Source organism: Carassius auratus, unplaced genomic scaffold (assembly GCF_003368295.1).
Source record: "Carassius auratus strain Wakin unplaced genomic scaffold, ASM336829v1 scaf_tig00214186, whole genome shotgun sequence".
Lineage (NCBI taxonomy): Eukaryota > Metazoa > Chordata > Actinopteri > Cypriniformes > Cyprinidae > Carassius > Carassius auratus.
This window is the reverse complement of record NW_020527548.1, coordinates 363,017-376,918: the sequence shown is the minus strand read 5'-3', so window position 1 is coordinate 376,918 and position 13,902 is coordinate 363,017. Positions and strand designations below refer to the sequence as shown.

General features: G+C 39.2%; 1 pseudogene; it reads right to left on the bottom strand.

Moving 5' to 3' along the window:
* Positions 1–3,513: 3,513 nt before the first annotated feature.
* The window catches only part of LOC113091465 (tRNA dimethylallyltransferase-like), a 41,248-nt pseudogene continuing 30,859 nt past the window's right edge, over positions 3,514–13,902 (bottom strand).

Sequence of the window (13,902 nt, the reverse complement as noted above, 5' to 3'; positions counted from 1 at the left end):
GCACACACACACACCGTGAACACACACCCGGAGCAGTGGGCAGCCATTTATGCTGCGGCGCCCGGGGAGCAGTTGGGGGTTCAATGCCTTGCTCAAGGGCACCTCAGTCGTCCTATTGAGTTTAGAGCTGTAATCTGGCCTTAAAAGTTAGGCCCGACAGATTTCGGCCCGAGCCCGACAAGTACATTTTGATTGACAGCTTTTTAAAAGCCCGAACCCATTTACAGCCGACATTATTCAAATGTGCGCACTCACACAGCTCTTTTGCCTTTTGACAAAAAATGAGTCATTTATAAATGTTTTAACAATTTATTCATGACTAACGTAGGCTATAGGCCACTTGGGAGTTGGAACTAAGAAATAAAATAAGTCCTCTGTAACATCGTAACATCTCAGCACTCTAAATAGGCCTAGGCTCATTTAGCCTATAAATAGACCAACGCACCAATAAAAACAAGTCTTTCTTAAATAAAAATAAATTCTAAAATAAGATTGGTGTTTGACAATAAATAAAGATAAAAGCTCCGCCGGATTTGCTTCACCACTAGAAGCTGAAATTTAATAAAAGTTTAATAAAAGAATAATTAGCCTATATACTCTGTCTACATTATGCATTTAAGACACAATTAATAATTAGTTCTAATTTGAAAAACCTTTACTCACCAAGATTAGGCTAGGCTTACATCCACTGTAGATGTTCTTAACGCGTTCCTATTCACTCATTATAAACATGGTCAAAACATTTCCACACCTCAGACTTTGCTTTAGTTGTAGGTGCAACCAAAACGTAATCGCCAGAGGGAAGCCTCCGTTCCTCCATCTTTCTGGCGCTAATCGAAACACATTACATAATCGCTCATTTACCTCGCAAACCGGAGCACAAGCCCGAGTCCATGTAAAATTATATAAATAAAGCCCGAACCCGACCGAACCCATCGGGTACGGCCAAAGATCTTTAGCTCTAATTGAGTTCTTGTCAAGGGAACCAGGGTAATTCAAACATTGAGGTTGGCCTACAAAATTGGTCATCACTGCAGACCTCTATGCTTCCCAGAAATTGGCCAAAATTAGGTATTTAAGGAGAGTCTTAAAGTTGGTATTATACAATGACTTAAATGCTGCCTAGTTAGGAAGCTCACTAGGTTTTGGAACATAGATTGACTAAATCATACCAGAAAACAGCACCTGTTTACGGTCCAATTTTCAAAGCACTCTAGCTTGAAACCAATCCATTCAAATGTAATACCACAGTATTCTGGCATAAATAAAGAAATAAATCCATAAAAGCTACACACACCTGTCATTAATAACTACTGAGTTATAGTAGAGATTAACAGACGCAGACATTCTTGACAGTGCCCACGCCTCAATGCAAACAGATACGACACAGATACAGGTCACAGTACAGCAGGTTAAAAGGCATATTATCAGCGTTCTGGTTTATGCAATGCAATATATACACCTTAACTCTCACTTGTTCTCCCCAGTGAGGGGAGATGGTGAGTTTGAAGCACAGTCTGCTGCATGGCTATAACTTACTCAATCACAAAGTTGACCTCAGGTAAGGACTGTGTGTGCAGACTGTTCCACTGCACTCCAGAACAACATGATTTATTCTCTTTGCTTTCATTACTGCAAGAGAGAGAAAGCGGATAGCGGAGGGAGAATGGGAAAAGCTGAGAGAATATGAAGACATGACTTCCCCATTTAAGCAGTTATTCAGGTAATGGAGGAGAAAGGTAAGGAGAGAGGAGACATGGAGAAAGTGAAGGAGAGAAAGATAAGACAAGGAAAGGAAACCGACTCATGCATGTCGGTCAGGTTTCAGAGGTTACCGGACCTTGAAGGGGGCCAGTGGAGAGAATGGACTGTGTCTAACCATGACGCTTATTCACTCCACACAGATACACGTCCTGATAAGTCACTCAACAACACACCAACACATATAGGCTGAATCCCAATTCTCATACTTGCACAAAGTAAAAACTGATAAATAATATTCAAAATCTCAAGGTCAGTAAGAACGGTTTAGCAAGGACCAAAAGTTACATTTCCATGTCCCAAATGATTTTTATTTCAAATAAATGTTGCTGAACCTGGATATGAAATAAATGTTTCTTCATGTGACACCGAAGACTGGAATAATGATGCTGAAAATTCAGCGGTCATCACAGGAATAAATTACATTTTAAAATATACTAAAATAAACAGATATGCTGAGATCAATGTAATTCCTACAATGTAATGACAACAAATGAGTTACACAAATCCCAAAATTAAACCAAAACAAATACTTCACATAATATTTATAAGCAGGCATATAGATGCAGGAATCCAAAAAGGGCCAGATATTATACCTATGTGCAATACAGTATATAAGTAATACTATGTGCATTGGGAGTGAGCCTTATGATTAAGTGCACACTTTACGCAGTTCTTTTATAATCATGACTTTCTATACGTGTTTTAAATGGGCTATTGGAAATCGAAACACGACTGAACATAACAGGATAATTATCCAACCAAACTTGACCCAATTCTCCAGTTCTCAGCGTGGCTTAACTTGCGCTATTTAAGTATTACATCTGCAAGTTTTCTTTTATTCAAGGAATGAATCAGCAGTTGTGAGGGAAGGGGGAAGAAACAGAATCATTAAATCATCCCAGTGTGAGGTAAACAAATGTTCTGCACAACCAAACTGCATATAAACAAAACAGATTGTCATTCATTGTCACTGAATTGAAATGAGCGACCAGCACATTCTTCAAAATTTCCCACTGCATTCCACAGAAGAAAGGCAAAAGGGTATGTAAATAAATAATACAAAAAAAAAAAAAAAATCTTAAAAGCATTGGTCAAACTACTAAAATAGTGTTAAGTACTACTATTTCTTGGAATAAACAGTCAGATGACATGCAAGGTCAACAAAAGCCAACTGACTGCTGTTTGTCTTTGTTCTTTTTCCATTCGCTTTCATCCTTGAGAAAACTCCCTGAACTAAATGAGCTGCTATCCTTCAAGAGGAAACTCAGCTGACCCACTAAGACTTTCCCGCCAAGCTTTGGTCTCTCACAGAGCTAAAATAAAACTCACAATTGCACACACAAGGATGAGAGGCTGCCTCTCACTCCCTCATACTGGAATCACCAGCACCCGCTCAGTTCAAATCAGTGACCCAAATCAGTGCAAATATGGGACAGCCACTCTCCCTTCCAGCTATTGTATGTGTGATGTATATTTAGCCTGGGCAGGGAGGTTAATGTGTGTTATATTGTGAACTTGCTGTATTTCCACACTGAAGCACATACATCGATAAGGAGCAGGAACCAAAAGAGAAGGAGAAAGAAAAATTAGGTAATCTTTGTTACCCAGCCAAGGATTGAAGGCAGTCATGCTCCCGTATGAGCAGGTATTGGTGGCTCATCGCCAAGCAACCCGGATGACTTCACGCAAAAAGTTTTTCTAACTCGTTTGATTAGATAATGAACACAGATCTGTTTAGATACGTCATTCTAAAAATGATAAAATGCTCTTTAATTACATTTACATAATATATACAGTGACAGACAGATCATTTTGTGAACTCTGTGGAGAAGATATTTTGAAGAATGTACACACTGCTCTTTTCCATACAAGTTACAATGAGACGAAAAAATACATATATGCCATATAATATAATTTATTAAGTCAATGTATGGAAAAGAGCAGGGTGGACATTCTTTGATATGACATGTTGCATGTAAGAATTAATGGTTTTGGAACGGCATGAGGGTGTTATAAATTAAGTTTTTGGTTGGACGTCATCACAGAGCAAAGGCACTGGTAATCCTGAGGATGAACGTCCACCGCTTGAAGTCATAGTTAGATTCTGAACCAAACTGATCAGACAATTACAAAATGTAAGGCTTTCAAATTAAATCTGGCACCAAATTTAACAAAAAAAAAAAAAAACCTCCATTCTTGATCCGCAGCAAAAAAATGTGATGCAGTAATCCAAGATCAGCAGTGATGTGTTTCGAGTTCAGTCAGAACAGCCAAAGTGGTTAGTACAGCTCGCCACAGTGTGGTTTAAAAGAGCATCAGACACGGTGCAATGTGGTTATAAAGTGCACCGCTCAGACAAAACAGCAGGAAAGACATCTGTCCAGCACTAGAATCCAAATCCAGACATCAGCCGTACCCCTTGGTCTGTGGCAGATGGGAAAAACATCAAATCCTCGTGTCCAAAAATCACAGAACCGGAAGTGTGTTCTGCAACTCCACAGGGAGAGTTAAGATATCACTGCTGCTCACTGCCAAACTATCAATCTGAAAGCACACTGATCTAAAACTTAATTTCTTTGGTCCGCCTGTGAGCTCGACCCCAATAGCTCCAAAGAGGGGAGCGCTATAGTACAGGTAACTGCCTGTCACTGACATTTTTGATGTTTGGTAGCGTTTGGGTCCTGATCTGAGGCCTTTCTCCTTGTGCGGACTTGATAAAGATGGTTTCTGGACTTCTGGTGTGCTGGAGAACAGGACAGGACAAACTTGAAGGTTTTTTATTTTTTATTTCTTGTTTCTTGTTGCAAGACGTTTGAGAATGCATTGGTTTGAAGAGAAGAAACTCACCTGTCCATTCGAAGTCACCAATGATCACCTTCTCACACAGGTCGCACATATGATGACTCCGCTTGTTGCGAGAATCCACCCCCTCTGCTCTGATTGGCTGTGCAGATGGTTGTTCTCCCTGAAATTATTTTAAAAGCAAAAGCCCTAAAATAAAATGACTTATTACTTAAAAATAAATAAATATAACTCTTAAGTAAGAAAATGCCACCAAAAATCACTGACAGGGAACTAGCAACACAAACTATTTTGCAGAACTGCCATGGTTGGGTCCACAAGACAAATGATGAACAGCGGGGTGTGAAGGAGACATTATTTGCCAACTAAACCAGAAAGAAAACAAGTCAAACCTTTTGAAGGCAGCCCAGGATCTCTAGAGCAGGAGTAAGTACAGTAGCCTCCCAATTGGTCACATCTGTCACATCCAGACCGTAAACTGGTGGCACATTGCTAGCAGGTCCTGAAGAATCGGAAGATAAATTGACAAAAGATGAAACTGATTAAACAGCATCTTGATTAAACCTGCAGAATAAACAAGGAGCAATGTAATGGTCTGAACACTGTACTAAGCTGATGTTCTCAGACAAATTCTAATTGAGTAATGTTAATGTTAAACCTTAGGCTAATGGATAAATTACTTTTATTAACTTCCAGGCTTGAGTGCTTTGGGGAAAACAATGACCATGATTTGCTGGTTAGGGGGGAAAGGCTAACATACAAGGACTTAAGGTAAAAAATACTATCATGGGATTCTAAAATGTGTTCATCTAACAATTCAAAATGTTGAAGGCAAAAGGGAAGAAGGGAACAGAATACGTCTGGCTATAGTGTGGTGCAGTGAATCAGTATGGAGAAGTGGGAAGGGCCTGCAGCAGCCTGAACCTGCTGAATCACTGCCGCGCAATAATCTCAAACAGCATTCTGACTCTGTCAGCACACTCTGCCGTTCACAACGCTATTGATCCACGCACATTACAGCAGACATCCACAGATCATGAGAGGCCTGTACATTAAACACATGCAGAGGAAAAAAAGTCACAGACACACAAAAAGCACTTAAACTTCAGAAAATATTAGGTTTATTAGGGTGTTCTGGGTCCAAGTAGAAAAAAAATCTCTTTTCATGATTTGAAGCATCATTCATGTCTGCAGCGCAAATGGTGCAGGCTGAGTTAGGTTCCAAAGTTTAATATTTAGGCTGTTCATAAAAACCCAAACCAATGCTTGGCTTGGTAAGCAACGCTTCGTGTGCTCAGAACTTGTTACAAAAACACTGAACAGGCATTCTGAAATGTTGAGAAAAATTTAAAATACTTTTAACACAAACCTTTGAGAGAAATAAATCACAATTGGCCGTCTGGAACAGAAGCAATCTTTTGTCATAATCTAAAAATCTGTCTATCAGCAGGAGGGAAACTCATCTCTGTCTTTAAATGAGAGGTCATGACCTGCTGTCATGCTTTACTCACATCCTCTTCCTTGTCTAATTAGACACAACGACCACATTATCCACATCAATTATAGGTTAAACTCCTCAAAACAAGAGAAGAAATGATATAAGAAAGAATAAAAAGCTTCCATTAGCGAAATCATCTCTCCTCTGACCTTGGCTGTCTGGTGCTGCAATTAAACTCTTACCATATCATACCATAACTCTGACCATATCCTTTAAGACAACATTAAAGACTCTTGATCTGTTTGGGAATATTCAGAATTTTTCAATAATATTACATTCTATGTGCAGTACTGGGGTGGCACCATGTTTTAAATGGTGTCTGGTAGTAATAACTAGTAGTAAATAGAACTGTAATAAACTATTATCATATTCATGGAAAGGGGTTTTACAAGGTATACAAAACCACCTAAGAAAAAACTACACTAACATGTCCTAAAACAAGGTAGTTTAAAGATAAAATTGGCATTGCCATGGTGCATTGTTGGAGTTTTACAAATTAATAAAGGCAGAAACAAAGTAATTATTGTTAAAAGTATTACTGTCTCAGCTAAAAAGTAAATGTTGCATCTCTAGCCTTTTTTAGTGGCGAAAACAACTTGCTCAGCAATTAACTAATGCAATTTGATTTGATCCAAGAAAGCTAACTCTGGTCACTGAAGGGTCACTATGACCAATAGCAGTGGTTTGGCTCAGGGAGGCTTAATTATGTCCTGGTGAAGACATGAACAGTTAAAATGTTCCTGCTGTGATCACCAGTGTCAAAGCAGCATCTGTCTAGCACAATATTTTTTTGGAGCTGCTATGTTCAAATACTGTCTACAATACTGTCTACAACTACTTGAAGTGACATCCTAGACTTTATTTTTTATTTCTTTTTCTTGTACACTGAATATGAAAGATCTCTCAAGATGTCTGAAGATGTGTAGACTGTTTATTCATTCATATTACCGCATTGCACAATAGTGCTATAAAAATGGAGTGTTTGCATACAAGAAGACTGTTACACATTTTTTTCATTTTTTAAAAAAAATTTATTTAAAAAGGAAGAAACCTGGCCTCTTACAATTTCCAGAATGCATTTTGACAACCTTCTGGGGTCAAACATTTCTGAAATTCTAAAACTAACACTAAGCACTAACAAACATGATTTCTTGTTAGTACAAAACTGCTGCATTTACAACTGCTACTATATTTTTTTTGCTGTTTAAACCCTTTTAAGAGATCACAAGCAGCCCAGCTCAAAATGACAACAACAGACAATTTGGGAAAGTCACAATCTCACAAGGACACTGCTGATAATATCATCCAGCCTTCACACCTGTTTGCCTGAGGCACGTTACAGAAGTCTAGCACTGTCACAGAGAAACATGCACTGAAAACACCCTTAAAATGCAAGAAGGCTCTTAGTTTAAAAACAAAACAAAACATACTATGCATTTTATGTAGATCCAGCTTTTGCAAAGTACATATTATAGTTAAATGCTTACTGCAGAAAATCTAATTCTTTGTCAAACAGTTCCACCACATCTGGCAAAAAGGATGCAACAGTTTCTAATTTGACCCTGGGCCAACAACTGGAATGACTCCAAATGCAGTTTACTTCCTTATCACCCTGTGCTTGTTTACAATTACTGCAAAACCACATGACACCACAAAGTATGACATAATCCTGAAACACAACAACAGCAACATCCATAATATTAAACAAGCACAATAAAAGAATTATAATGCGACAGGTATTCAGAAAACCTGAATGACAACCAAATAATAAAATGCATATTGTGCAAAAAATATTCATAATATATCATTACATTTATTACAATTATGATTTTAATATACCTCAAATACATATTGTATCAAATATAATAAATTATATATATATATATATATATATATATATTAATTGCTGGAAAGTAAAAGCACTAATAGCTTTTTGCTTAAGCTCACCAAATATAATTTTTTCAATAAATCAAAACCAATTACTTCCAACTCAACAAAGATTTCCCAGCAAAAAAAAAAAAAAAAAAAAAAAAACACTGAAAGTATGGATCATGACAATGTTTCATGCACCAAATGAGATCCAAACAGCATTATAGGATTAACTCCTTTTAATTTGCCTGCACATGTTTCGCATTGGCATCAAACACTCAGGTGTCACTGAACCGTGTTGCTTCTTGCTTTCAGTCACTTTTAATCAAAGAAAGTTGTACAGTCTTTGTCTGCTATTGTGCTTATCAGAAAAGAGCGGCAGCAGGTGGGCCTGCACAGAGACACCTGGCCTACCTGAGCCATGTGGGGAGTGGTAAAGGATTTTCTTTTTTTTGGACCTTTACCTACCTCTTTAAACTTCTACCTCTCCATCTCTCTCTCTCTCTCTCTCTCTCTCTCTGGGGTATTTTAATTAGAGGGAACAGGGCGACGATGGCCATCTGGGGGTAAACAGATGCTGAACGGAGGCCTTTCCCTCCTGTCCAAAATTAAAATCTCAGTGAAATCTAAATCAAGTAATCTCGCGGATTTGAATGGTGGAAAAGACCAGATTACAAGGGTTTCTAAGCACAGAGATCTGGCATATATCTGCATCAATGAGGTGCTGCCTCTCCAGCACACCCACGGAAGGCAGACGTACATCTGCCGTCTCTTAAAATCTGAAAAGACCCCTCGCTCACCAAATGGCAGATCCACTAGAGTCTCTGAAGTCATGGGCATCAGGAAACTCACCGAGCAGACACACCTGCTGCTGTTTGTGTGATAAGAGAGCCTAGGGCAAGAAAGGATGAAAGTAGATATGGATTTCAGCACAGGACACCTGTTGCAATGCTGGATGGCTGTAGGACTTTGTCAGTCATCTTTGGACATTCCAAACAGGAAGTGAGTGGTATGAAACTGAGTGGCTACGAGGCGTAATCATCAGACTTCCAGCTGTAGGTTGCAGCCAACACATCAGCAGTTGTGTTTTTGCTTCTCTCATCCCTTAATCTCATTTACACTTGCATCGCATTAAGATTATGTGGCAGTCTTCATCTACACAGTACTTCTCTGTATGCCATCTCACAAGGTCATCAACACACATTTATGTATATAAATGCACACAAAGACCCATACGCAAGCAGCTGGCAGCAGTCTTGTAGTAGGACTGTATTTTAAGGAGTGTGGGGGTGTGTCCCGAGGTGTGCAGAGTGTAAGGGGAGACTTTTCTATGTCGCACCTGTTGCGCATCCCACTCATGTTTCCCCTATCGTTGACAAAAGGCAAGAGACTGTTATTTAACGCTCACGCTGCCACCCTGAGCCGTCAACTGAGTCGTTGTCACAGTTACCCCCCAAGCTGCTCGGCCCAATCTCCCTGGGGAAGTATAGGGAGATATGGAGCTCAGGTTCACCCTAATCCCAAATTCAGCTGTTACACTGTCAACAGAAGGGTTCAAAATGGGCTCAGCTCTACAAGGAAGCGTGCTGACCTTTGAGCTGGCTAATGGCTGCAAATCAGTTAATTTTAATAACGGTGGCACATCACAAGAACTTATTTTTCCCAAAAAAAGTTTTGACTGCTCTTAGAGTAATGTTCCCTTCTTGGGCCAACATGATCAATATACCAAACCAAACCTTAGAGCGCAATTCACAAATAAATATTCGACTGAAAAATTAAAGAAGAATTGTTGATTGCCCCATAGAGGCCAGGAGGACAATGAACCCAAGTTTGCTCTCAATGACCCCACAGTCTTTATCCCCTAGAGGCCACACCACAGACTCCAACCTCCTGCCACCAATCTGAATTCCTAGCAGTACACTAATGCCTGCAGGATTAGACCGGTCAGCTGAGGGCCCCATGAGGCGCTGGGATGTGTGGGGTGCGGAGGGAGGGATCAGTTAGGCCACTGACAGACAGCCACAGGAGCTTAACCATACCAAAAGCAGGTCAGACTCCCAATAGGGTCTAGCCACAGACATGTACTCTAAGACTGCACTTGCACAAGTGACGTCACTTGCAATCTTTTTACTTTGAATCACCCAACATTTTACAACAGTAACCAGGTGGTGAAGACAATTAATCAATCAATCAATAAATAAATAAATAAAAAAGAGGAAGTCTTAGAGTGTATGTGCATGTCTGCAGAGCCAGCAAAGTGTAGGAGAGTGTTGGGAATGGCTAGACTTACCACTGGGTTTGACCGGGCTGCAGCCCATGGGCCCCGCTGTGTAGGGGGCCCCGCCTTTCTCCATTTATGTTTGTTTGATTTGGTCAGTTATATGCCAATAAAAAATTATTAGCCGCATTTCCACTGAGCATGCAAGGGCTAAACAGGTCAGCCGGGGCTAACAGCTTCCAACTGTGACCTCCAAGGCCATAATCAAACAGTGTTAACTGGTATTAATCATTATTTCACACAGGAGGAGGACACACGCACTGAATTGCATCTGTGCCAAATAATTTGATCACATGGTTACTTTAAACAGCTCCATTAAGCCTTTAGCCCAAAAGATAGTGATACATTCTCATATGTTCATGACTCATTTCTTTAGAGGATGATTGTACAGTATATTATATTAATGCTCCACTAAATTATGTGATCTGAAGAGTTTTGGGTGCTCGCTCTCATCACGCATATTGGGCAGAAATGTCTTCAAAATTATTAAAAATAAATAAAAATGGCCATTTAGGAGTTCCTGAAATAATGATACAGGACAAATATTCATATTAAAATAGTAGCTTTTTATTTCATTTTTGACATATTACATTTTTTCTACAATTAAATGTTATATTTAAACTTAATTTATGCAGAATTCATCTATGGATTTTGTTGATAGTGATTTCATTTAATTGTTAATAGCCAACATGTCTTATTATTTTGATTGAAATTACTGATTAAATTTAAGAATCTGACATAAAAGGACAATACATTTTTATAATACTAATACTAATACACCCAGGGTTTTGGTTTCTCAACTGATTTAATAATACATCTCAATTTTGATGAGACAAGTTGCATATAATTTGTACTAGATATAAACCTCAAAGCATGTGTGAATCTTTGTACATATGTAGTGTATATGTCTAGGGCCCAAACATAACCGCAAGTCCAGGGACCCCCAGCCATTTAAGTCCTGCCCTGGTGGTGATGGATACAAGGGGCTCAATGAGGACGAAACAACCAAGAGTTGTGACTTGAGACAGACTGGCCTGCTGAACTGTGTTAAGTAAGGCAACAAATAGGTGACCCGAGTTCAGCTGGTTCTTAGAAACCTAATAGTAGTGTTGTAGCACTCTCACTCCAGGTAAGATCAGACTCTGTCTCAAATCTGTCTCAAGTTTGAGACCATATTTTCAGAAGCATGTGAACTCGGCATTGGATTTGGAGCTGGTCTCGAATAGTCATAGAAGATATTGTCTGGAACTCTGCCTTGAGACGGACTGGCTAAAGAGGAAATTTAGAAAGAAATTGTGTAAGGTATACTGTATAAATGGAGTAGGAATTTACTGTGCTACAGAACTGAACACTGATTAAAGTGCCAGAGATGATCTGTTGAAGATGATGACTAAAAGGCTCCTCCTCATATAACTCAAGAGGTGAGGAGAGGCTATGGAGGAAGGCCACGTTCAAAGACATCTCACCTAATGCTGCCTTTGTGTGTAGGGTCCGGCCACATATGGCGAGACACAAAACTACTCTTAATGAGGGCTAGCCACTGTCTCTGCCTAATCTCATTAGGGCTAACAGGATTGCTGGTAGTCTCTGTAGGGATGAGGAGCAAGGGGTAATCCAGTCCACGATCCTCAGAAACAGGGGTCAGAGCCCAAAGTGAATGCCCGGATAATGTTGGGAGGAACAGTCCAGTTAATGGAGGCTATGTACTAGTTTAGCGGAAATCTAAGGTATACCGAAGACATTGGTTAGGTCAATGCTGAAATGTGTACAGAAAGTAGAGTAAGATACGTTAAGAACCAGAAAGAGAACAAGTGGAAGAAATTAATATTTAAATGGAAACTGCCATGTCATGACCAGAAATGTACAAGTTCTTGAGTTTAAGTCAGGAAGGTTTGGAACAACATGCTGTCTGACAATACGATTATTATTTTTGGATGAATTATTCCTGCATAGCTTTTATTAACAGGATGAGTTGTAGCATTCTGTCTGTACTATTGTTTTATTTTTTTGGTTTACGTTCATATGCATCAAGCAGTCCACTATGCCACACCTCAATGTTTTTTCAGCATCTCACTCTACAACCAACAAGTTAAAAATAGTTTAACTTTTAACAACCCCACCCTTGGGACTCCTGCCTGCATTTGTCCCAATCTTTCTAGTTGTTTCTGTATACAAGATAAACCAAAACACAACTCAACCTGTGTAAACGTCCCATGTGCCACACACATAAACACCATCCTTTTAAATTTACAGCTTTTATTATGTGAACAACTATCAGTACATACTCTATTCTTATGAAGTGCCCTTCACTTCCTTTCTCTAGATAAACTTCACACCCTGATGTCACCAGCACACACATACACACACAGCTGTTCATCCATTGAAGGGTTCGCTGATGCGGCTGTTGTCTGTTAGGAAGTAAAAGTACAAACTGTTCTGACTGACCGTGTCTTGAAACACCCAAGCTTTACAAGTATTTGATCTTTTATCAACCCAAGGCCAGTAAATACCGAACCCTGAGCCTTGGAATTTGGAGACTGTCTGTAAGAGAGGGGTAGCCTTCAAACACACACACTGTATTTCTACACAGCCGTTTGTGTGTTTAATGGTCTGTGTGAAGTCCATCTCCTTAAAACGGCTGTGATTAACAGACTATTGGACCATTATGAAAGAAAACTAAAAAAGGCACACATACACAGCTCAAGTAACCTCTGAGTGTGACTTAAGCCAATATACAACAGACAAGCCAAGAGTGAAGCCAACATGTAATGTGCATCAATGAACTAAGAACTCAGATGAGGGACCTGTGGCTGCAATACCTGTGATCCAAATTAAAGCCAGTGGCTACGATGCACTAGCACAGCTGTGTTGTTACAGAGCATCCAGCAGCAGAGACCGTACCTCACACATCATTAAACTCTCAAACGCAAGCAACAGGATGGAAAGGGGAAAAGAAGTCACACTAAAGGTTTCATGCAGTGCAATTCCATGAATTTATTCCAGGAATATTATGGCTAGAATGACCTGCAGTATGGTACCTGCAGCACCCAAACTTAGAAAAGAGTGTATGTTGAGTGAGACTTACTCTTGAGGAATCGTTTGCGGACCCATTTGTTCTGTTTTCGGGCGTAGCAGCGGGTCGCCTGCTTGAGCGACTCGATCCCTGTGAGAGGGGGAGGATATAACAAGATCGATACATGAATGTCACACCAAGTACTATGTGAGATGTTTGTGGGAGAAGAAAAGTAAGAAATAGTCATGGTTTCAGAGCACACCGGACTGTGTCTGGGTTCTACAACAGCAAAATTAAGTCAAATGTAAGATTTTTGACAAATATTGGGATTTGAATTTTTTATTTTTATTTTATATATATGAAACCTTTCACTTGACCTGTGTGTGCGTAACCTGCTTTTAGAGCATTTCATCCCCCTTTAAAAAAATAAATAAATTGCCAGTGCCACTACACAGGACTATGGTGAGCAACTACCGAGCCTATAGGTATAAATAGATTTTGTAACACTGGTAAGTCAGCTATAAGGATAAACACCTGCATCCTAACTTCATCTATGCATTTCTAAGAGAAAATATATAAATAAATAAATTATATATGTATATATATATATATATATATATATGTATATATATATATATATATATATATATATATATATATATATATATATATATATAT